Source organism: Stenella coeruleoalba (genome assembly GCF_951394435.1).
Source record: "Stenella coeruleoalba genome assembly, chromosome: 21".
Lineage (NCBI taxonomy): Eukaryota > Metazoa > Chordata > Mammalia > Artiodactyla > Delphinidae > Stenella > Stenella coeruleoalba.
Genome location: NC_137167.1, coordinates 3,339,132 through 3,365,876, shown reverse-complemented (window position 1 = coordinate 3,365,876; position 26,745 = coordinate 3,339,132).

The following is a 26,745-nucleotide window of genomic DNA, read 5'->3' as shown; positions in this document are numbered from 1 at the left end:
TTTTTTTTCAGCTTAAAGTCTAGTACGCATTGCATATTATGTTGACACTTTTTACATACTTCTGTCCCATTTTACAGAAGGGACACTGAGGCTTAGAGATGCTGAATACATCCCTTGATGCACAGCTCCTAAGAGCAGCGCCCAAATGCCAGCCCAGGTGACAGGAGCTCTTATTCTCTCTTTTCAAAAAAAATTATTTGTTTAATTTATTTATTTTTGGCTGCGTTGGGTCTTTGTTGCTGCACGCAGGCTTTTCTAGTTGCAGCAAGCGGGGACTACTCTTCGTTGCGGTGCGCGGGCTTCTCATTGCGGTGGCTTCTCTTTGCTGCGGAGCACGGGTTCTAGGTGCACGGGCTTCAGTAGCTGTGGCACACGGGCTTAGTTGCTCTGCGGCATGTGGGATCTTCCCGGACCAGGGTTCGAACCCGTGTCCCCTGCATTGGCAGGCAGATTCTTAACCACTGCGCCACCAGGGAAGTCCCATTATCTCTGACTTAAATAACTGATTTTTCAAATCATATTTGGGATCCGGGTGGTCCAGGTCCTCACTCCTGATGCTGGCCCTAGAGTCCATTCTTAAATCTGAATGGGTTTGAGTTCTGATGGTCTGAACTGTAAAGCAAGCGCACAAAGCATTTTCTTCAACAGACATACAGGCAATTTGACAAAGGAACCCGTGGTTTTTATTTCACTTTCTCCTGAATCCTTCAGATTCTTACTCTTTCCGTTTTTCCCATTCTCTCCATCCTATTATCCACCGACTTCCTGAATGATTAGTCTTCACTTCCTGTCTCTACATTCTTACTTTCCTATTCCTGCTCAACCTCCTGAAATCCGACTTCCTGTCCTTTCCCCAGAAGTCCTGTCCTGCTGGGCAGGGTCCTCACGGGGTCTCTTTCGGTCATGCACCAGAGCTCAGGACGACGTCTGTTACATCACATGGCAGAAATTTAAAAAATACATGTTGTTGGGAAAACTTACGTAGGCCACGGATAATTAAGAGAAGGTTAGACATGGATTTCCTGATCCTTCCGTCATCTCATAGAGAGATATATTGGGGTTGCATCCCAGGTGAGGCGCTCTCCCTCCATCTGTCTTTCTTTTGAGGACAAGTGAGGGAAAACTGTGTTACTTAAGGACAGTGTGGGTGCCTGCTGTTTAAGGAGTTATCTGGGAACCCCGGACGCCCAGCCTGGGGAGACTGGGGTTCATAAAATATCCAGGAAACTACACATCCGGTGAGAAGCTGAGCTTGGGTTCAGGGATTCGAGCTCTCAGTCCTCATCTGTGCCCTCCTCTCTCCCCATCCCAGGTCATTGTCCAGACAACCCAGAATGAGTTCCCTTTGCCACTTTCAAACAGTTCTGTTCATTTCACAACAATCACTAGCCCTCTTGAAGCTGTTACAGCTGGAAGTGTAAGTCAACAACTTGATAGCCAAATAGAGTGGACATTACTTGGTCCTCACTTCCTTATCAGCTTTAGGGCCCTTGACACAATTGAGCCCCCTGGTCCTGAAATCCACACTTCTCTTGGCTTTTCTAATATTACTTTCTTGATTCTCCTTCTACTGGTCTGACCTCCAACTCATTCGCTAGCTCCTTTTATCTCATCTAAATGTGGGAGTGGTGAAAAGATAATAGATAATGTTTAAAACGGAAAACACAATCCAAGATTTTGAATATTTTATATAATATTTAGAAATATGAGAAATAGATCCATGAAGAAATAACGAAAAGAGTTGAACGTGGTTTTCTCTAGGAAGATTAGGAATTAGTGACAAGGAGAGCTATTGTAATCTGTAATAACCCCTTTGTGGTACTTGACTTTTTAAATGAAGTATAACTATTTATTTGATGAAAATTTAAAATCTACTTTAAAAATCTCAGTAGAAAGGCTGAAAGATAAATAAATCTATACATGTACTGATATATGGAAATATCTCTAAGATTTGTTAAGAGACGAAAATCACAAAGGAAAAAAGTGGTTAGTACGTGGCTATGTGTGTGTATAAATATGTGTATACAATGCCCACATATGTATAGAATATCTCTGGAAACACGTAAAATAATTTCACAGGAGTCAGTTCCCTGACTCTGGGGAGGGAAACCAGGTAGTTGGAGGTCTGGGATATGATTAATATGTTTCATGGTATGTATACCCTTTTTATTTTTTGAATTTTGTATTATGCGCATTTTTTTTCTTTTTTTACTTATTGAAAATAAAATTCTACTCATCCAAATCAGTTTAAAGTAACATTTGACAAGTAGCTCTTGAAAGCATCACCTCCCAAGCTTTTATTAAAATATCCATAAAGGTAAAAGTTCATACCCTCACCAGAAACTAAGACTGATGGACATCAATGAATTCTCAAAGGACTTACTCCTACTTAATTATGAGTCAAATGAAGGCGAGTTGAAAACATGTACCCAAACTTTCTCACGGCATGCCACTCTTAATTTACAAAAGACACTACCTTAAAACGGTGGGAAATGCTTTAAAACCTACACCCCACTCACAGCTCAGAGGCTTGGGTCCATTTATTGGTTCACTCTTATGACAAACATTACAGACTAAGTCCCTAAGTATTGTGTGACATGCTGTCCTTGTACTGGGGCTAAACCCAAAGGCAAGACAGCCACGGGCATGGCCGTGCTACATTTGTAACCTGGCCAGAAGACTGGGAAAGCTGTCTCCATAACGCTGGGACTGTTTCTGTTTTTTTTGGGGGGGGGTTTGAGACCGCCAGAGCACAGCTGCCATCACCTTGCCCCCCTCCAGCCCACCCACACCCCTTTGTCATCTGTCTACACACATTAAGAGACAGGAACTCTCGGGTGGCAGCTGGAAGGGGTGCAGAATATTCCTCACAAGTACAGAATTTCTGTCATGGGTAGCTGGGAAAAATCCTGGTAGCTGGGCAGCCCCAGTTGTATTTCCTTTGTTTAGAATATTACAGAATCAGGCAGAGGGAGACTAAGTACACTTGTGAGTACTGGCCTCAAACTTAGATTTGGACTGAGAGCTGGACTCACCACCTCGTCTCCAGAGGTGGATCTGTGATAGGACTTTTTTGTTTGTTTTTGGGTTTTTTTGCTCCTACAATTTTTTTATTAGAATATAGTTGATTTACAATGTTGTGTTAGTTTCAGGTGTACAGCAAAGTGATTCAGTTATACATACCTATATATCTATTCTTTTTCAGATTCTTATCCATTATAGGTTATTACAAGATATTGAATATAATTCCCTGTGCCATACAGTAGGTCCTTGTCCTTTATCTATGTTATATATAGTAGTGTGTATATGTTAATTCCAAACTCATGATTTATCCTTACCCCCTTTCCCCTTTGGTAACCATAAGTTTATTTTCTATGTCTGTTTTTGTTTTGTAAGTAAGTTCATTTGTATCATTATTTTTTTTAGATTCCACATATAAGTGATATCATGTGATATTTGTCTTTGTCTGTCTGGCTTCATTTAGTATGATCATCTCTAGGTCCATGTGGTGGGATTTTTTTATCATCACTCAAATAGACAGAGTGAGGCCAGAGGCAACCCATATACTCTAAATATTGATAAATGTTGCCTTAGCATTCATTCAAAAGATATCAAATGAGGCCTATACACATATATCACAACAAAGAGAAGGGAGTAGCATACTGAAGACTTCGAGAATTCCAAACACCAGAAGAAACTTTCAGAAACTGTGCTGTCCTTAACAGAATACAGGAAGGTATGGTCAATATGAAATACAACCGAAAAATCGTAAAGAGTAAATAGAGGAAGATGAAAAGGCATCAGAATGAATTAAAAGGGTCAGGGATGAGATAAAAAGGGAAAACATGGAAACTAAAAACAAAATAGCAAAATATAATCTATAGACCAGAATTGATTGTGTAGAAAATTGAATAGGTAATATGAATGAAGCATATGGTAGACTGACCACGTTAATGACCCTAATTTAGAGTCTCCCTCTGCCTATGTCCTTTACCCTAAAACTTTGGAGTTCCTTCCACTTTGACTTTGGGCTCAGCCATGTGACTTGACAAAGAGACAGCAGCAAACTTGACCCATATAGAAGCTAGAAAAGTGCTTGAGCATTCTGGATCCTCACCCTGTCCTCTGCCTTCGCCCTGAGTGTGTGCCTAGGCTAGCCTGCTGGAGGATGAGTGACCACATGGGGCAGAACCAAGCCATTCCCACTAAAGATAGCCTCACCCAATGGCTATCATCCCTCCCGCCGACCACAGACACATGAGCAAACCAAGCTATTAGCAGAGTCCAGCTCAGATGGGCAGAACCACCCAGCTGACCTATAGATTCTTGAGAAATAATAATACATGGTTATTGTTTTAAGCCATTTTGTTTTGAGGTGGTTTGTCATATAGCAGTAAATAACACAAGCTTGAGAAGGTATCCCAGAATTTAGGGGAAATAACAAAGAAACAGAGAATGTGTGTTTAGACAATAGAGGACATCCAATACATGGATAACTGGTATTCCTGCAAAAGACATCCGAATAAGTCAAACAGAAGGAATTATCAAAAGCAAAGTAAAAAACAAACAAAAAAAATTTCCTGGGCTGAAGAAATCCTATGTAGTCAGAATAAAAGTGTTCATCAAGTTTAAGACAAAATTTATTTTTAAAGGCTTATACCAAGACATCATCTAGCACATTCTGAATTACATGAACATTTTCTTCTGTAGTCTATTAATATGATAAATTACATTGATTGATTTTCAAATGTTAAAATACCTTTGCATTCCTGGATAAACCCCATTTGGTTGTGATGTGTTACCATTTTTATATATTTCCAAGCTCAATTTGCTAATATTTTGCCCAGAATTTTTGTATTACATGTTCATGAGAGATACGGGTCTGTAGTTTTCTTATAATATCTTTGTCTAGTTTTGGTATTAGAGTAATGCTGGCCTCATAAAACAAGTTGGGAAGTATTCCTCTTCTGTTTTCTGGAAGAGGATGTGTAGAGTTTGTATTATTTCTTTCTCAAGCATTTGGTAGAATTTGCCAGTGAAATCATTTGGGTCTGAAGTTGTATTTATGAGAAAGTTTTTATTTTATTTTATTTTACTACGAATTCAATGTATTCAATAGATATAGGACTATTTCAGGTCATCTATTTTCTTCTTGAGTGATTTTTTGTTTTCATCTTTCAAGGAATTCATTGATTTTATCTAAATTGTCATATATATGATCATAGAAGTTTTCATAGTGTTTCCTTATTATCCTTTTAATATCTGTAGGTTCTGTAGTGATAATGGTAATTTGTGACTTCTCTTTTTTTCCCCCCCTTGGTCAGTGTGGCTAAAGGTTTTTCAAGTTTTTTCTTTCTCTTTCTTTCTTTCTTTCTTTTTTTTTAAATCATATCAAAGAACCAGCTTTTGGTTTCATTGATTTCTCGATTGTTTTTGTTTCTGATTATATTGCACTCAGGATTTATCTTTGTTATTCCCGTCTTCCTGATTGCTTTGGGTTTAATTTGATCTTCTTCTTCTAGTTTCATAGGGTGGAAGCTTAGATTATTGTGTGCCATGGACTGAACATGTCTCCACACCAAATTCGTGTGTTGAAACCCTAAGCCCCAGTGTGATGGGATTTGCAGTTAGTGAGTAGGGTTAGATGAGATCATGAGGGTGAGGCCCTTATAAAAAGAAAGGGAGACATGGGATTCCTTTCTGAGAGCCATTGCCAAGAACCTGACCATGCCGGCCCCCTGATCTCAGACTTCCTGCCTCCAGAACTGTGAGAAATAAATGTTGCTGAAGCCATCCAGTCTATGGATATTTTTTATAGGTCACCTGACTGAGACTGTGGGAAACCTTTTTTTTTCCCCCTAATATAAGCATTTAGTGCTATAAATTTCCCAAGCTGTTTTAGGTGCATTCTACAGATTTTTTGTATGTTAACTTTTTATTTTCATGCATTTCAAAATATTTTCTAATTACCTTTTAGACTTTTTCTTTGACCCATGGTTTGACCCATATATGTGTTGTTTAACATTTTGAGATTTTTCAGGTACCTATTATTGACTTTTGTTTTATTTTGTTATGGTCAAGGAACATGTTTAATATGATTTCAAATTTTAAAAATGTGCTAAAATTTGTTTTATTGCCAGAATATGGCATATATTGATAAGATAAGGTTGTTCAAGAAAGAATAGGTTATAAAAAATATTTTTAAAATAAAAATAATTAAAAAAAAGAAAGAATAGGTTATTACTTTCAGGTAAAAGCAACGTGTCTGAGATACCATTTCACTCTTAACTGACTAAAAGCAAAAATAAGGTGTGAGAAGTGGCCCCAAACAAATTACAACAAGAAATGCATATACTTTAAGCTGTTATTATATTCTTTCTTGTAAGTGAAAGATTTCCAGATTGAACAAAAAATAAGGTCAGTCTATATTTTTAAAAATTAGAGACAGGGCTTCCCTGGTGGCGCAGTGGTTGAGAATCTGCCTGCCAATGCAGGGGACATGGGTTCGAGCCCTGGTCTGGGAAGACCCCACATGCCGCGGAGCAACTAGGCCCATGAGCCACAACTACTAAGCCTGTGTGTCTGGAGCTTGTGCTCCGCAACAAGAGAGGCCGCGACAGTGAGAGGCAAGCGCACCGCGATGAAGAGTGGCCCCCGCTCACCGCAACTAGAGAAAGCCCTCGCACAGAAACGAAGAGCCAACACAGCCAAAAATAATAAATAAATAAATAAATAAATAAATATTTTAAATTAGAGACAGCTTAAAACAATGTGACCAAAGAATTTTTCAGATAAAGGATAGGCAAACATAGCAGGCTAATACAAACAAAAATATAGCAAGGATTACAATAAGTTATTTTACAAAATTGAATCCAAGCATTTAATGGGACTGAGAAAATATGCTCATCATAAACTTTTATGTGTTGACTAGTAGAGCAGCACAATGTGTGAACTGACGAAAGCTTAATAGAAGTGTGACTGTTTAATAAACCTCGAATATTTGACAGACCAAATAAATGAGAAATATGAAGGGTAGGGAGCAGGGGGTGGCAAACTTTTTCTGCAAAGGGCCACATAATAAATATTTTAGGTATTGTGGGTCACATACTGTCTCTGTCACAGATTCTACTCTTTTTTTTTTTTTTACAACCCTTTAAAAATGTAAAAATCCTTCTTAGTTTGTAGGCTATTCAAAAACAAGCCACAGGCTGGATTTAACTTGTAGACCATAGTGGGCCAACCCCTGAAATGGAAAATTCAAGTAATATATTTAATAAGGCAATTTATAATGAATTTTTAAAGTATACATCAAACTTTGTACCTTAGAGATGTTTTCTACACTTGTACAATGAGAGCTGCTTTGGTTGCAAGTTTAGAAACTCTCTCGAATTAGCTTAACGTGGTGAAGGAGCCATGATGAGCATCTAAGGAGCCATAATCCAGCTGGCTTCAGGCTCCAGCCCTAGTCCAAGTGGCCATGACCAAGGGAACAGGTCTCACCCCCATGATGGAAAAAGGCATTATCCGAGAGGGGATTGCGAGTTGAGCAGATACTCAAAACATATCTGTGACACGACAGCCTTTGGGGAACAAGTGTGTGTCACACACGCAAACACAGACATGCACGTATGCAAATGCTCATTCTTCCAAGGATGGCACTTCCTAAGGGGATCCCAGTTTCTCAGGTGTTTTTCAAATTGTGGGTTTTCACCTATTAATGGTAGAAGGTTAATTTAGTGTGTTGTTTGGCACTTGAAAAAATGAAATAGAATAACAGAAAATATCAGCATATCTTTACCTGAAAGGTTAGGTGTTGTTTTGAGATTTTCAGCTTCTGTTTTATATAAAAAAATATATTTGTCTAAAAAGTTTACAGAACACTAAATTCTTGGTACAACCACAACTGTAGTCAGCCCCCATCCTGAAGGAGGGAACCAGCCCCATGTGGACTAAATTCTCGACTTACCCACCTCCCAGCACACATGCCAAAAAAGGGGGCTGTCTCGAAGTGTGAAACACTCACACTGGGCTTCATTGTCTAACTGTATGAAGTTGAACATGGTCCCAGTGAATGGGAGGTCATTAATCTTTTTCTGTGTTCTCCATGATTTTAAGTAATATTTACGCTATCTACTCCTAGAAAGTTTGAAGAGACTCAGCTGTTGGGCTGGCTGGAATGTATACCTGTTTCACTGACAGTTTTTAAATTTTTACTTGTTTTTTTATTTATTTGGCTGCACCAGGTCTTAGTTGCGGCATGCATGTGGGATCTAGTTCCCTGACCAGAGGTCGAACCTGGGCCTCCTGCGTTGGGAGCATGCAGTCTTATCCACTGTGCCCCCAGGGAAGTCCCTGGCAGTTTTTAAAATAAATTTATTTATTTTATTTATTTTACTTTTGACTGTGTTGGGTCTACATTGCTGCATGCGGGCTCTCTCTAGTTGCAGTGAGCGGTGGTTACTCTTCGTTGCAGTGTGCGGGCTTCTCATTGCAGTGGCTTCTCTTGTTGCGGAGCACGGGCTCTAGGCACGCGGACTTCAGTATTTGTCGTGCACGGGCTCAGTAGTTGTGGTGCACGGGCTCTGTTGCTCCGTGGCATGTGGGATCTTCCCAGACCAGGGCTCGAACCCATGTCCCCTGCATTGGCAGGTGGATTCTTAATCCCTGGCAGTTTTTTTAAATGACAATTTCATCTCTTTCAAAGTTACTGCTCTGTTCAGTTCTGCTACTCCTTTTTGCATTAATTTTGGTCATTTATGTAAAAATCATTTATTTTCTTCAACTTTTCAAATATATTAATATTAATTTGTAGAAGGCCTTCTCTTATCAAATCTCTTCTACATGTTTCCTTTCTAATATTTAATGTTATATGTTTATTTTTCGGAACTGTACTTGCTAGAGGTATGTCTATTTTATTGTTGTTTGTTGTTTTCAGAGAAATGGCTCTTGAATTTAATTCTATCATTTTTGCATTTTAAAATTCATTATTTTAGCTCTTATCTTTCTCAATTTCTTCCATCTGCTTTCCTTAGATTTAAAAAATACATATTTTATTTTTTCTATTTCTTTACTAATTTCTTGAGGAGAATTCTTGATGTATTTATTTTAACTTTCTCCTAATTAATAACAAAGTCATTTCAAGTAATGAATTTTCTTAAATACTGTTTTGGCCTGATTCCATAATTGGAGTGTTTTAAATGATTTTTGACTGTTTTTCATTGAAACTTCTATTTTAATTTTTAAAATTATTGTATTGTGACAACAGAAAGTGGCCTATATGATTTTGGCTTTTGAAAATTAATGGAGTTTTCATATGTGGAATCTAATAAAAAAAATTAATATAAGTGAGGGCTTCCCTGGTGGCGCAGTGGTTAAGAATCCGGTGCCAATGGAGGGGCCACAGGTTCGAGCCCTGGTCCGGGAAGATCCCGCATGTGGGGAGCAACTAAGCCCATACGCTGCAACTACTGAGCCTGCACCCTAGAGCCCGCGAGCCACAACTACTGAGCCCACGTGCTACAACTACTGAAGCCCATGCGCCTAGAGCCCATGCTCCACAACAAAAGAAGCTGTGGTGATGAGAAGCCCACACACCACAATGAAGAGTAGCCCCTGCTCGCCGCAACTAGAGAAAGCCCGCACACAGCAATGAAGACCCAACACAGCCAAAAATAAATAAATAAATTTATATTAAAAAAAATATATATATAAATGAACTTATTTACAAAACAGAAACAAACTCACAGATTTCGGAAACAAACTTATGGTTACCAAGGGGAAAATGTGAGGGGGAGGGATAAATTAGAAGTTTGGGATTGACATATACACACTACTATATGTAAAATAGATAACTGACAAGGACCTACTGTATAGCACAGGGAACCCTACTCCATTTTCTGTAACAACCTATATGGGAAAATAATCTGAAAAGGACTGAATATATTTATATGCATAACTGAATCACTTTTCTGTACACCTGAAACTAACACAATATTGAAAATCAATTATACTCCAATAAAATTTTTTTTAATTAAATGGAGTTTTTATTTCTGATTAATACATGATAGGTTTTTGTAAACATTTCAGTAGACTCCTTCTGGAGCTGTCTGGCCAACTTAAACCCCTTCTTTGAGAATTGTCATCTCCCCCTCTGGGTGGGTTTTCGTAGTATGTGACTTTGCTTTCCACTCCCATACCACACCTGCTCCCACCTCCCCAAGAGCTAAATGAACACGATCCAAGTTGGGCCAAACAAGTTTTTTCTCCCAGGAACTGGGTACTGAGGCTCAGTGACATATGGAGCTCTGCTCTCCGCTGGTTGTTCCAACTGTGGGGATACCTATATCCTAACTTGTGCATGAAAAAGTAAAGTGGGGAGAAAGAGAGGGAAGGAGGGGGGAGGGAGAGGTATGGGGGAGGGAGAGGTATGGGGGAGGGGCAGAAGACTGAATCCTTGGCTCCCGGCAACTCTCCAGCTTCCTGTTGTATTTTCTTCTTGAAGCGTGACTACATTTCAACCTCTGAGTTCCAAGAGATGCTCCTGTACACTAGAGTAAACTCCTTTTCTTGGCCTAGGGCAGTTTGAGTGGATCTCTATTCCCTGCGTAAGCAGGTATGAAGGATGTTTGGATGGAGAACTGAGTTCAGTGTCTCTGTTCCCTTGGAAACGGTTTGTCCCACAAAGAAGTAAACATTCGCTTCCCTTCCAGGCAAGGGAGACCAGGGAATTGTGATATCTCAATGCTGAGTCACTCTTCTTTGTCCACGAGGAAGGAAAACTGCTCAACCTTTCTTGACAATCAGGGCTTTTCCTAATCTAGAATCAAGAGCTCTTATGAAAGAAAAGGAGAGACCGGGCTTTTTTGGTGTGGAAAGGAGCTTGGCCTCAACACTGGAGGAGGCTGGGAAAGAAGTGGATGTGCATTCTGAAACCGGGCTGTTTTCCAGGAGGTGCCAGGTGAGTGGGCAAGAGGAGGCCCTCTGTGGAGGCTGGCCTTGGGATTCCCCAGCTGTGCTGGGCCAGAGTCCTCACCCGGCTTTTTAACCATTGACTGCACAAAGCTTTATTCTTTTTAAAAAATTTTTTTAAAATATTTATTTTGGGGCTTCCCTGGTGGCGCAGTGGTTGGGAATCTGCCTGCCAATTCAGGGGACACGGGTTCGAGTCCTGGTCTGGGAAGACCCCACATGCCACGGAGCAACTAAGCCCGTGAGCCACAACTACTAAGCCTGCGCGTCTGGAGCCTGTGCTCCGCAACGGGAGAGGCCGCGGCAGTGAGAGGCCTGCACACCGCGATGAAGAGTGGCCGCCACTAGCCGCAACTGGAGAAAGCCCTCGCATAGAAACGAAGACCCAACACAGACAAAAATAAATAAATAAATAAATTTAGTTTTTTTTAAAAAAGCAAACTAGGCTGTACATAGGATTTAAAAACATATATTCATTTTAATTTTCCTTATTCTTTTGGCTGCGTCGGATCTTAGTTGTGGCACGTGGGATCTTCGTGGAGGCGCGCGGCATCTTTTTATTGTGGAGCTCGGGCTTCTCTCTAGTTTCGGCATTCAGGTTTTCTCTCTCTGGTTGTGGCGTACGGGCTCTCTCATTGAGGCACGCGAGCTCAATAGTTGTGGCGCGCGGGCTTAGTTGCCCCGCGGCATGTGCGGTCTCAATTCCCCGACCAGGGCTGGAACCTGGGTCCCCTGCATTGGCAGGCGGATTCTTTACCACTGGACCACAGGGAAGCCCTGAGCTTTACTCTTTTATTCACTTTTGCCCCCGTTTTTACTCCCTCTTTCCTAACCTGCATAGGCAAGCAACCTAATGTGTTTGAGATGCTAAGTATTTTTTTATTTGCTCGTATAAAAACATTTACTGTTGTTTTATGTGCACGTGTATTTTGAGATATAATTCACATGTCATATAATTCACCATTTTAGCATGCACAGTTCAGTGGTTTTTAGCATAGTCACTGTGTTGTGTAAGCATCACCACTACTGTGCATGTACAATTAATTTACATGAGGGTATTCTGTATTGTCATTCTGTTTCTTACTATTTTTGTAAGGCATCCATGCTGCTGCGTGCACACCTGGTTCATTGCTTCTCACCGCTGCAGAGAAGCCCCTAGTGCAATCTACCACATTTTTCTTACCCACTTCCTCTGCTATGGACACCTAGGTTATCTCCAAATCCCCCCTCCAACCAATGCTTCAGTGAACATCCTCGTACCTGCCCACGTGGGCGGGCGTGAGAATTGCTCTTCTGGAGGGGACTGGGTACAGGCTGAGCGACCACCTGATTCCACCAAGTACCACCAGATGGTTCTCTAGAATCACTGCAGCAATCCACACTTCCATTGCTGTTCCCATATCCCCACGGGCTCCCAGCACCATCAGCTTTCTGCTTTCTGCTCTTCTAGCCAGTATAAAGGGATATATTCTTGTTTTGCCTCACTTCTCAATACCACTGACATTGTATGTATCTTCATATGCTGATTAACCTTCTGGGTTCTTCTGCTTGAATTGCCTGCTTTTTTGTTGTTACTGTTGTTTGGATTTGCTTCTCTCTTTTTCTCCAATTGGACTTCCTTTTTTTTTTTTCTTTCTTTCCCTGTATCCTCTAGATAAGAGACCATGCTTGGTTTATATTCTGCAAATATCTTCTCCCAATCTGATCCCGCTGTTAGTTTTTTTTCCCATGGTCTCTCATTTTCCACGTGGTTAGAAAATTCAAGCCACCTACACCCAGAGCCAGTGCCAGTGAAGTGCTGAGCATCCACACCAGTTCATACCAGTTCACACCAGTGGAAACCTGACTCTGCCACAGACGCTGTCACCTGCAACCACAGGGGTAGAGGTGCCCTGCCCCTGCCACAGGTGTGCTCTGCTGCCCCCTGGTTCCACTGTGACAGCTTCTGGAATATTCCCTCACCCGCCTCCCAGCAACCATAAAACCAAAGGTGACTTGGACGCCCTGTGAGGCAGTGAGGGTGGGGACCCCTCCCAAGGAGGGCAGGGGAGTGGGATGGGCAAGGGGCAGAGGGCTAAGCCCGATGGGAATTTGGGGGAGGAAAAGTAGGTTTTCTTTTTTTAAAGTGCTTTTACAGTTTATTTACATTTATATTTATTTTTTGGCCGCACGTCATGCAGGATCTTAGTTCCCCTGACCAGGGATCGCACCTGTGCCCCCTGCAGTGGAAGTTCCAAATCGTAACAACTGGACCACCAGGGAAGTCCTGGAACAGTAGGTTTTCAAATACAAAAAGGCTTTATCAGGGTAGAAATTGGTTTAGAGAGCTGGTCTGTAAGTAAAAGACCCTCAGGGAAAATGTGAAGTTGGGGGTCCTGAGGGTTACCCCATCCCAGGCAGGGAAGCTGGTCATCTACGTAGTCAGGGAAGGACACACTTGGGTCTCAGGCTCCCTGAAGTCAAGGCTTAAATCAGACTCAAAGTCTTGCGTAAAATGTACCAGAAAAGTGACAAATTCCAGACCAATGTGGCTTGGCTGGAAACAAAACAAAGAAAGCCAAACATTTGAAAATACTGAAGTCCAGTCTAATAATCACGCCGAATTGCAACAACTGAGTTCTGTACTTTGCTCTCACCTCTAGTGCTGAGGGTTAAGCCCATTGAGCTGGAGTCAGGTGATTGCACTGGGGTGTGTGGGAGGATCCTGAACTGGGAGGAAACCCAAACTCCTGGGCTGCGCTGGGCGCTTCCCTCCAGGCACTGCCGCTGCGCCAGGGTGGGCAGGTCTCCCTTAGCATCCATTCTGGACGACAGGCTTGAAATGCAGCATCAGTGGATGCTGATGCCATGGAAACCTCCCCAGTCCATTTTCCTCTCCATTAGCCGAGACTAAGACATTTAAAATGAGACAAGAAGGTGTGGTCCAGCTCCAGCTGTTTAGCTGACTGGTAGTTATTCATAGAACTGCCTGGCCCAATGCGACAAGATGCTAACCTCTGTACTGGGTTTTGGCAAGTCAAGCAATTAAAAATAACATTGTCAGGCAGCCTACTAAGACTCCGTGTAGTTATGTCACCAGGCCAAGAAAAGTCTGTTAAGTGAGGGCCCATGGGTGACTGAGCACCCTGCCTCTGCTCTAGTGCACCCATCTGAAGATGAGAACCGCACAGAAAGAAGAGCGGAGGGCCAGAGAGACAAATTAAGACATCATGCGTATCCCCAGATTGAACCATGACGGAAGCAACTTCTGTCCATCCTGGTACTTTCATTTCTTGCTTAAGAAAGTTTCAGGAGGATTTCTCTTGTGGGTAACCAAAACATTCTGACTAATACAGGTGGTGTAAATGTTAGAAAGGAGAGAAAAATTTTCACTAGTTACATTCACTACCTGGAAAACCCCAGAGAATCAGCTGAAAACTTATTCAAGCAAATAATAGTAAGGATGAAGTTTTTAATTCAATAAGTGGTGTTGGGATGTTAGATCCCTACTTCACACCAAAATACATTTCAGAAAGAAAAAAGGTGTAATTAAGCCATAAAAGAAATAGAAGAAAATATGGATGCATTTTTATCTGATTTGGGAATAGGAAACGCCTTTCATTTTTGCGGTACGCGGGCCTCTCACTGTTGTGGCCTCTTCCGTTGCGGAGCACAGGCTCCAGATGCGCAGGCTCAGCGGCCATGGCTCACGGGCCCAGCCGCTCCGCGGCAGGTGGGATCTTCCCGGACCAGGGCACGAACCCGCGTCCCCTGCATCGGCAGGCGGACTCTCAACCACTGCACCACCAGGGAAGCCCAACTCTTCTGTTTTAATAACAATAAAGCACAGAATGAAAAATCAATTAAGATAGGGAATTTGGGAGGAAGATCAGGTTTAGGGCTTCCAGGGGCCGTCTTTGGGCGTGGGGAAGATGATTGATTTGATTTGGGGAGTGTTGGTATTTGCGGGAACCGCTCTGTCAAAATGAACTAGAAATAGACACACGTGTCTAAAACTGAGGGTGACCCCAAGGTTAGAGACATGTGTTTGGGACAATTCAGCATACAGATGATAGTTAAATCTACTAGAGTGGCTGGGATTACCCCAGAGTGAGAAAAGAAGTGGTCCCCAGAACCTGGCAGGACACTGACATTTAAAACCCAGGAGGATTCTTAGGTCCTTCAGGGCAGGAGATGCTCCAGGTCTGAGTTATCCTTGTGGCCCTGATATTACCTAGCACCGTGCCAGGTACATATTGGATATTCTATACACACCCTTTTTTTAAAAAACATCTTTATTGGAGTATAATTGCTTTACAATTGTGTGTTAGTTTCTGCTGTATAACAAAGTGAATCAGCTATACATATACATATATCCCCATATCCCCTCCCTCTTGCATCCCCCTCCCACCCTCCCTATCCCACCCCTCTAGGTGGTCACAAAGCACTGAGCTGATCTCCCTGTGCTATGCGGCTGCTTCCAACTAGCTATCTATTTTACATTTGGTAGTGTATATATGTCCATGCCACTCTCTCACTTCTATACACACCCTTTTGATTGTTTCTGTTTGTTTCTTAGATTTAATTCATTTAAAAATAGGTCAATTCATATGATTCAAAATTCAATGAGTGTGAAAGGATATTTTCTTGGTACCCCTGTCCCTCAGCCACTATTTTTCCTCCCTGGAATCAATGAAAATCAACACTTTCTTGCATATCATTTCAGAGATAGTTTATGTGTATGCAAGCAATATATATATATATATATATATGCAATATATATATATATGCACACACACACATATATGTATATGTATATAAACTCTCTGGTTTCAACTCCTTTTTTCAATTGACACAATATTTCAGAGATTGTGTCATGTCAATAAATCAAGAGTTTTGTCATTCTTTTTATGACTGTACAGTATTTCCATTTCTAGATTACCATAATTTGTTTAACCAGACCCTTTGTGATAGCTATAAAAGTTATTTACAATATTTTGCTTTCACTAACAATGCCGGAATAGAGAATTTTGATTGCACGTCATCCGATGGTGGTGGTTTTGAAAAGTGTCACCTTGATTAGGCTGAACCGCGGGCTTCACAACTCCCTTTCATGTATGTTTCCTGCAGTGTGGATCACAGAAGACATTTTGGTCACATGAGATTGGAGGACAGAGGTAAAGATGCAACTGCTCGTTTTGACCTTGGAAGGTGAGGGCAGGACCACCGTGTGCTTTTGTAGCTCACAAGACTTGTGGCTCGTCTGTGGGCGGACCTCCTTGGAGTGAAGAGGTGGGCTGTAGCGACTCTCAGCTTAGAAAAAATTCTGTCATGTTTTCTCATCTGCTCTTACAGCTTGCTTTTCTGTATTTAAATATGTAGCCCCTTTGGAATCTGTCCATTTGTTTACCCAGTAGTTCTAAGCCCATTTATTGAATACTCTGTATTTTCCCCTTTGATTTTAATGCCATCTTCACCATATTATACATATTATATTATACTATACATTCCTATATGTATTTGGGTCTGTTTCTGAACTTTCTCATCCTTTCTACTGATTTGTGTATAACAATTTATTTATTGAAATTTACAACATTAAAAAATATCTAATTGGACCAATCCCCCTTAATTACTTGTTTTTCAAAATGTTAGTGGCTTGGGACTTCCCTGGTGGTGCAGTGGTTGAGAATCCGCCTGCCAATGCAGGGGACACGGGTTCAATCCCTGGTCCGGGAAGATCCCACATGCCGCGGAGCAACTAAGCCCATGCGCCACAGCTACTGAGCCTGCAAGCCACAAATACTGAGCCCACGCACCTAGAGCCCATGCTCCGCAACAAGAGAAGCAGCCGCAATGAGAAGCCTGTGCACCACAATGAAGAGTAGCCCCTACTCACTACAACTAGAGAAAGACCGTGCGCAGCAATGAAGACCCAGTGCAGCCGAAAATAAATTAATAAAATAAATAAAATAAAAACAAATGTTAGTGGCAAATCTTGTTTTTCCCTTCTCGTTTTATTGGGATGTAATTGACATGCAGCTGTATATTTATGTACAGCATAATGATTCGACTCATATACATCACGCAATGATGACCACAGTAAGTTTAGTGAACATCTATCATCTCATATAGATGCAAAATAAAAGAAAAAAAATTTTTTTCCTTGTGATGAGAACTCTTAGGGTTTACTTTCCTAATGACTTTCACATATAACATACAGCAGTGCTAATTATATTTATCATGTGTTTCCTTACACCCCTAGTACTTATTTATCTTATAACTGGAAGTCTGTACCTTTTGACTGCCTTCATCCAGTTTCCCCTCCCCCAACTAGTAGCCAGAAATCTGATCTCTTTTTCTATGAGTCTGTTTGTTTTGATGTATAATTGACCTATGACACTATGTTAGTTCCTGTTGTACAACATAGTGATTCAATATTTCTATACATTTCAATTGATCACTATGAGAAGTCTAGTTACCACCTGTCACCACACAAAGATATCACATAGTTATTGGCTATATTCCCCACACTGTACACTTCATACCCTTCACTCCTTTACTTTGTAACTGATGTTCGAACCCTCATGGGTTTCTTTCCTCCCCCTTCTCCTCTGGCAACCACCTGTTTGCTCTCTGTATCTATTACTCAGCTTCTGTTTGTTCATTTGTTTTGCTTTTTAGATGCCACATATAGGTGAAATCATAATGGTATTTGTTTTTCTCTGTCCTTTATACAAGGTTTAGACTCAACTTCTCGAATTTAAAAATTCATTTAAAAATTTTATTGGAATTATGTTAAATTTATAAAGACCTGATATCTTTATGATATTGAGTCTTCCCAGCTAAGAACAGTACACTTTTCGCTTGGTCAGCTTTTCCTTTGTGTCCAAAAGTAAATTTAAAAATTTTCTTTGTAGAAACTGCACATTTATTGGTAAGTTTATTTCCGGCTATTTTATCTTTTTGTGGGACAATTGAAATGTCTGTCTTTTCTTTCATTATATTTTCCTCCAATTGGCTATAATTTATACATTTTTTTCCCCAGTTGGGCCTTAGGCAGGACCCACCTGAAGTGTTCCAGCCCCATAATCGTTGCTTTTTTTTTTTTTTTCTTGGTAAGTTTCCTAGGCAGCCTTGAGAACAGTAAGTTAATACTACAGCTCTGTTGCAAATTTCTCTCTTAGCCACTCAGTTTCAAATTTCCTCAGCAAGGGCACAGATGGTGTCCCTCTTTGCTGGTATTTTAGTCAGATCAAGGTTTTTGTTTATGCTTTTTTTCTTCAAGCCAAATAGTGGAGATATTTTTGGTAAAACTGGAGTTTGATCTCATCAAGTCTCCAGGCCAAGCACTCAGGAAGCAGGCCAGCAGCGCTGTTATCTGTTCCGAGGACCCCACTGGTGCGGATGATTGTATGTCTGTAGAAATTGCTAAGGCCATATTTTCATGCCCTCTTGTGAACTGATACAACTCTGCAGTGCTGGGAGTGTAAAAATCACCATGCTTCCAGCATATTAATTCATTAGAAATGGTTAGAACAGCAAGGGATTTTTGAGATCAGGCATCTAGTCTAAAGCTTTCATTTTATAGATGAAGAAGCCCAAGGTAGTTGAAAAGTGATGAATTAAAATTGCAGACTTTGGATGCCAGGGTGGGTGCCGTCTCTTCCAACTTACACTTCTTTAACTTAAAATGTCTCAACACTTCAGAGGAGCACCTACAATAGTCACTGTTTCCACCATAAGCACCAGAGTGAAAATACCTGGTCAACACAACCCACTTTCACTGATATTCAGGCCAGGAGCTGTGTTTGACCCTGTTTGTCCATCTCTAGACCTTTGTGCTAATCCAGCAGTTCTCAGAATGTGGTCTGGGGACCCCTGTGAGATTGCAAGGCCCTTTCAGGAAGTTTTCAAGGTTGAAACTATTCTTATAATAATGTTACAACATCATTTGCTCAGGAATGTTTTCCAGAATTTTCCAAGAAAGTATACTTAGGATATAAATATGTGCATTTTCAGACATTAACTAAGTTTGTTCTCAGTACTTTTGCTGAGCTCTTACTACTTCAGTTATACTTGCTATAATGTCTTTAATCTCATTATTGTCAAAACAATTGTTATTTTGAAGTCCTGAAATTTGTCTCCAGCCTACGTGGAAACAAAGCAAGCACATTTTGTTGTCTTGATTTGCAATCATTTTTTTTTGAGATTTTTAAAAATCGAAGTATAATTAATGTACAATATTACAAAAGTTACAGGTGAACAATGTAGTGATTCATAATTTTTAAAGGTTAGACTCCATTTATAGTTACTGTAAAATATTGGCTATATTGCAATCATATTTTTAAATATTAAAAACTTTTCTAAAATTTTAAACATTTTGTAAAACTGTTTTGAAATTTAATAAAATTTTATTCTAAAGTAAAAGAAAATTTATTTATAATATATCTTTCTTATTTTTAAAGGTGAATGGTTACTTTCTCAACCCACAGCTTCACCATCTGCATATAGTCATTTCTCTGGCTCAGAAGGCAGGAACTTTCAAAGAAAAAGGGTGAAATTGTGAATAAGAAATAAAAATATGGTGAATATTACCTTTTCCTTGGTTGTATACATGTTAATAATTTATTATTATTTCTGAAAGTATTACGGTGAGTGACTTCTGGTTTCTGGTCCAGCATGATCTTAGAAGTGATCACGCCATCGTAACAACAAGAACAAAGCTGAACAAACTGAAAAATCAACAACTCTTCTTAGATCTGTCGTCAGAGCCGTGGAGTCACAGGGCAAACGGCTGTCCAGAAATTTAAAGAGACAAATAGGTAAATGGAGAGAATCACGATTTACCAGATCTGAAACTCCCTGGCAGAAAACTCCGTGGGAACCAGTGCCCAGGTAGGGAAACCTGAACTGTAATTGATGAATTGCTGGAGACTCAGAGGGGACAGTCTGAGAGTTAAAAACTGCAGGAGGATCCAGTCATAGGGGGTCCCCACGATTTTGTGAGTTTTACCTCTAGGAGCTCACAGGGAATATCAGAAAAAATTCCCTTGTGCTTCCACCAGGGGGAAGGGAAAAGTAACCATTTTGACAAACCCAGAGAATTCTGTTCTTCTTAACATGGCCTGCCCTTGGGAGAAACTATTTATCCAGAGCCTAACCTGCTAGGGCTTTATCAGAGCCTAACTGACCGTGGGGAAGGGAAATACCTGACTGCAGCCCCCTCTAGTTTTCCACATGGGGAAGAAAAACTTCCAACACCAGCCCCCTCTATCCATCCTCTCCCACCAAAGACGAGGAGAGGAACTGAGAAGCACCGGAGTTGTTCACAGAGGCTCAAGAGACTGAGACCTAATCATAGGGCTATAGAATGCTACCCCGCTGCCACACTTACCGTTCCTTTACTAAAGCCCTGTTCACCGCGACACCTTTTATTCAGTACATCATGTCCCACTTCTCAACAAAAAATTACAATGTGTACTAAAAGGCAAAAAACACAGTTTGAAGGGACCAGAACCAGAGTCAGATATGGGAGGAATGTTGGAATTACCAAGAATTTTTTAAACTGTGATTAAAATGCTAGGAACTTTAATGGAAAAAGCAGACAACATGCAAGACATGGTGGATAATGTAAAAAGAGAGATGAAAATTCTAAAAAAAAAAAAAATGCCCAAGATCAAAACCACTGTAATAGATGTGCAGGATGCCATTGATAGGCTCCTTAGTAGACTAGACACGGCTAGGAAAGAACCTCTACACTTGAGGATATTACAATAGAAACTTCCAAAAATGAACAACAAAGAGAAAAAAGACTGAAGATAAACAGAATATCCAAGAACTGTGAGACAACTACAAAAGGCATAACATATGTATGTATCATGGGAATGCCAGAAGGAGAAGAAAGAGAGAAAGGAACAGAACCAATATTTGAAGTAATAATGACTGAGAATTACTTCAAATTAATGTCAGACACAAAAACACAAATCCAGGAAGCTTAGAGAACACCAAGCAGAATAAATTCCCCCAAACTACACATACGCATATCATATTCAAACTGCAGAAAATCAAAGATAAAGAAAAAAATCTTGAAAGAAGGTAGAAGATAAAAAAGCTTACCTATAGAGGAACAAAAATAAGAATTACATCTGGCTTCACCTCAGGAACCATGCAAACAAGAAGAGAGTGGAGTAAAATATTAAAGTGTTGAGAGAAAAGAAAACCCACCAACCAATAATACTGTACCCTGTGAAATTATCCTTTAAAAGTTAGAGAGAAATAAAGACTTTCTCAGATAAAAATTGGGGAAATTTGTTTCCAGTAGACTTGCCTTGCAAGAAATGTTAAAAGAAGTTCTTAATGTAGAAGGAAATTGATATAGATCAAAAACTCAGATCTAGATAAAGAAGAGCATTGGAGAAGGAATAAGTGAAAGCACAATTAAAACTTTTCTCTTAATTGATCTAACAGATGACAGTTTGTTCAAAATAACGGTACCAAAATGTATTCAGTTATGTATGCTTATATGCATAATATAACACTCCTTTGTCATAAATGGACTCCAGCAGGGAGAAAAATCACTAAGGATACAGTTGAACTCAGCACCATCAATCAACTGGATATAACTGACATCTATAGACTGCTTCACCCAACAACAGCAAGTTACACATTTTTCTCAAGTTCACATGAAACATTCAGCAAGATAAACCACATTCTGGGCCATAAAACACACCTTAACAAATTTAAAAGAACAGAAATCATACAATGTGTACTCTCAGACCACAGTGGAATTAAGCTAGAAATCAGTAGCAGGAAGATAGATGGAAAAATCCCCAAACTCTTGGAGACTAAACAACACACTTCTACATAACACATGGGCCAAAGAAGAAATCTCAAGAGAAAATTTTAAATTTTGAAGTAAATAAAAAATAAAACATTAAAAATTTAATATACCGTGAAAGCAGTGCTTAAAGGGAACATTATAGCATTGAACACATATGTTAGAAAAGAAGAGATTTCTAAAACCAGTCATTTAAGCTTCTCTTTTAGGAAACTAGAAAAAGAAGAGCAAATTAAATCCAAGGTAAGCAGAAGAAAAGAAATAATAAAAATTAGAACAGAAATTAATGAAATTCAAAACAGGAAATCAAGAGAGAAAAATCAGTAAAACCTAAAGCTGGTTCTTTGGAAGGATCAATAAAGTTGATAAACTTCTTACCAGGCTAACTAAGAAAAAATGTGAGGACACGAATTATTAATAACTGAAAGAAAAGAGGAGACATTACTAAAGATTTCATGGACATTAAAAAGAATAATAAAGGAATATTATGAATAACTCTGTGCCTACAAATTTGATAACCTAGATGAAATGGACCAACTCCTTGAAAGACACAATCTGCCAAAACTCACACAGAAGAAATAGGCCACCTGATAGGCCTATGTCGATTAAGGAAATCAAATCAATAATTAATGATCTTCCAAAACAGAAAGCACCAGGTCCAGATGGGTTCACTGGTGAATTCTACCACACATTTAAGGAATAAATTATACTAATTGCTTACAATCTCTTTCAGAGGACAGAAGCAGAGGAAATATTTCCTAACGTATTCCATGAGGCCAGAATTACCCTAATACCAAAACCATCACATGGCTATAAAAGAAAAATCACATGATCATATCAATAAATGCAAAAGGCATTTAACAAAATCCATTCCCATCCATGATAAAAAAAAAAAACTCTCAGTAAACTAGGAATAGAGGGGAACTGCCTTGGCTTGATAAAAAATATCTACAAAGAACCAACAGCTAACATCATACTTGATGGTGAGAGATTCAAAGCTTTCCCACGAAGATCAGGAATAAGGCAAAGACATCCCCTCTTATCACTGCTTTTTAAACATCATACTGGAAATCCTAGCTAAGCAATAAGACAAGAAATGGAAAATAAAAGGTATGCAGATTGAGAAGGAAGAAATTAAAGTGTCTTTGTTCACAGATGACATGATCGTCTATGTAAACAATGTGGAAGAATCAACAAAAAACTCCTGGAACTAATAAGTTATTATAGTAAGGTTGCAGGATACAGTGTAACTGTACAAAAACCAAGTGCTTTCCTACGTACCAACAACGAACAAGTGGAATTTGAAATTAAAGCACATTACCATTTACATTAGCACCCCAAAACCAAAATTTCAGGTATAAATCTAACAAAATATATTCAAGATCTATTTGAGGAAAACTACAAAACTCTGATGAAAGATATCAAAAATGAACTAGAAATAAACAGAGAGATATTCTGTGTTCATGGATAGGAAAACTCAATGTTGTCAAGATATCAGTTCTTCCAATTTGATCTACAGATTCAGTGCAACCCCAATCAAAGTTCCAGCAAGTTATTTTGTGGATATTGACAAACTGATTCTAAAGTTTATATAGAGAGACAAAAGCCCCAGAAGAGCCAACTCAATATTGAAGAAGAACAACAAAGTCAGACTGACATTACATTATTTTAAGTTTTACTATAAAGCTTCAGTACTCAAGACAGTGTGATTATTGGTGAAAGAATAAGCAAATAAATCAATAGCATAGAACAGCAGCCCAGAAGTAGACTCACATAAATATGGTCAACTGGTCTGATGAAGAAGCAAGGCATTACAATGAAGCAAATATAGTCTCTTCAACAAATGGTGCTGGAACAAATGGACACCCATGTGCAAAAAAAAAAAAAAAGAATCTAGATACAGACCTCACACCCTTCACAAAAATTAACTCATAATGGAGCATAGTCCTAAATGTATCATACAAAACTGTAAAACTTGTAGACATACCATAGGAGAAAACGCAGTGACATTGGGTATGGTGATGACTTTTTAGAGACAACACCAAAGACATGATTTATGAAAGAAGTAATTGATAAGCTGGACTTCATTAAAGTTAAAAACTTCTGCTCTGTGAAAGACACTGTTAAGAGAATAAGACAAGCCACAAACTAAAAGAAAATATATGCAAATGACACATCTGATAAAGGACTGATCTCCAAAATACACAAAGAACTCTTAACACTCAACAATAAGAAAACAAACAACCCGATTTAAAAATGGGCAAAAGACCTGAACAGACACCTCCACTAAAGAAGATATACAGATGGCAAGTAAGCACATAAAAAGATGTTCAACATCATATGTCATTAGGGAATTACAAATTAAAACAACAGTGAGTTACCACTATAAAACTGTTATAATGGCCAAAATCCAAAAGACACTAAATGCTGGCAAAGACGTTGAACAACAGGAACTCCTGTTCACTGCTGGTGGAAATACAACACGGTACAGCCTCTTTGGAAGACAGTTTGGCAGTTTCTTATAAAACTAAACATACTCTTATCACGTAATCCAACAGTGGCACCCCTTGGTATTTATCCTAATGGATTGAAAACTTATGTCCACATGAAAACCTTCACATGGATGTTTATAGCAGCTTTATTCGTAAGTGCCAAAACTTGGAAGCAACCAACATGTCCTTCAGTAGGGGACTGGATAAACAAACTGTGGTACACCCAGACAACGGAGTATTATTCAGGGCTAAAAAGAAATGAGCTGTCAAGTCATGAAAAGACATGCAGGAAACTTAAATGCATATTACTAAGTGAAAGAAGCCAATCTGAAAAGTCTACAAACTGTATGATTCCAACTATATGACATTCTGGAAAAGGCAAAACTATGTAGACAGTAAAAAGATCAGTGGTTGCCAGGAGTGAAGGGGAGCAGAGGAATTAATTAGCAGAGCACAGAGGATTTTTAGGACAGAGAAACTATTCTGTATGTTACTACAATGGTGGATGCATGTCATTTACATTTATCAAGATCCATACAACGTACAGCATCAAGAGTAAACCCTAATGTAAGTTATGGACCTTGGATGACAATGATGCGTCTACACAGGTTCATTGGTTGTAACACACATACCACTGTCGTTCAAGATGTAGATAGTGGAGGAGGTTGAGTGTGTGTGGATGTGGTGTATATAGGAACTCTCTATAATTTCTGCTCAAGTTTGCTGTGGACCTAAAATCGCTCTAAAAAATAAACTTTATTAAAAAAATAAAGTTTATTAATTAAAGGAAAGAGTATTATGATGCCAATTAAGTTGTAGTATCACTTGGAGACCAGTCACTCAGCATTTACAGAAAAAGAAATTGAACATTTTAAATGTAGGTGTGATGAGCTCTTTAAAAGTGAAAAGTTATTTGTTACAGATTTTCACATTAGAAATGAGAAAACCTCCAAAACAACCTACAGGGTAAGTTATCTTACTATGTTGGCTGAAGAAGTGCACACCATAGCTGAAAGGCTTACAAAAGGTTTACAGTTGACAATGCTGAATGCCTGCAGGATGAAGTCCATAGAGGACTCATGGTGGTGCCACTTTCCAATGACACAGTAACTAGTTACATTAAAGTTTGGGCTACCGATGTGATAAATGAATTCTCACATGCAGAAATTGTAATTTTGCTTTATCAATGGGACAAATCTATAGATGTGGCTGGGTTTGCTGTTTTGCATGTTCTAATCCATTATCAGCCCCAGCTAATAAACATTGAAGATCTTTCATGGGAACACGTGGCAACAAACACAAAGAGCTGAAGAACTTTTCTGACAACAAACTTGTTGCTTGGCAAGAAACACGAAACACTGAATACCTTTTGTGAGGCTCATGGTTTATCCTGGAACAAGTCTGTTCACATTTGCACAGATGACACAAAAGCCAAGGTGAGTAAAACTACTGGCACCTTAGCACGAATCGAGGCAGTGGCATTAAATTGTACTGTCTTTGTATTCTTCACCACGTAGTTAAAAAACAAAACAAAGCAGTTTCACTTAAGAAAGTCCTTGATAAACCTGTAAAAGTTGTTAATCTCATCAGACCTCAACTCCTTGAATACACATCGTTTTCGTATTTCTCCCCAACAAAATGGGGAACACTTGTGTTGCAAACTGAAGTATGGCGTTTGTCTCAAAGAAAAGCTCCTGTCAACAGCTTCATTTGTGATCTGAGCAAGCTACTTTTGTCACGGAACACCATTTTTACTGGAAAGAACAGCAGGAGGACAAATCATGATTATTCAGACTTGGGTATTTGGCTGACATTGTGTTGGAAATAAAGAGTGGGCCCTTTATTTCAAGGAAAACATTGACACTTTTTTTCTTGCCAATGATAAGACTGAATGTTTAGGGGAAAATTAGAATACTGTAAAACTTGAGTTTACCACCATATGTTTGACAGCTCCCCGATACTTTCTTTATATGTTATGTGATGACATTAATGAATTATTTTGTATTGTTTGAAGTATGTCAACATTGAGAAGATCTGCATAATTCAGTAAACCAGTTTTTTCCAAATGAAAAAAATGTGTGAATTTATAAAAATATTCATGAGTAAAATATCCATTCAAAGTGTCAAATAGACTGATGGATTTTAATGTAACCATTAAGATGGTATGGTGTGATGAATTGGGAGATTGGGATTGACATGTAGACACTAATATGTATAAAATGGATAACTAATAAGAACCTGCTATATAAAAAATAAATTAAATGAAATTCAAAAATTATTAAAAAAAAGATAGTATAAAAGTTTCATTAGTATGGTTTCTGATTCCACATTATAAGTAACCTTTAAGTGCTATCACTTGTCGAGTTTTGGTGTAGTATCAAAGAAGAATATCCATAATTATCTGAAAAAACTATTAAAATACTCCTCCCTTTCTTGTTTATCTGTGTGAAGCTAGATTTTCTTCATATA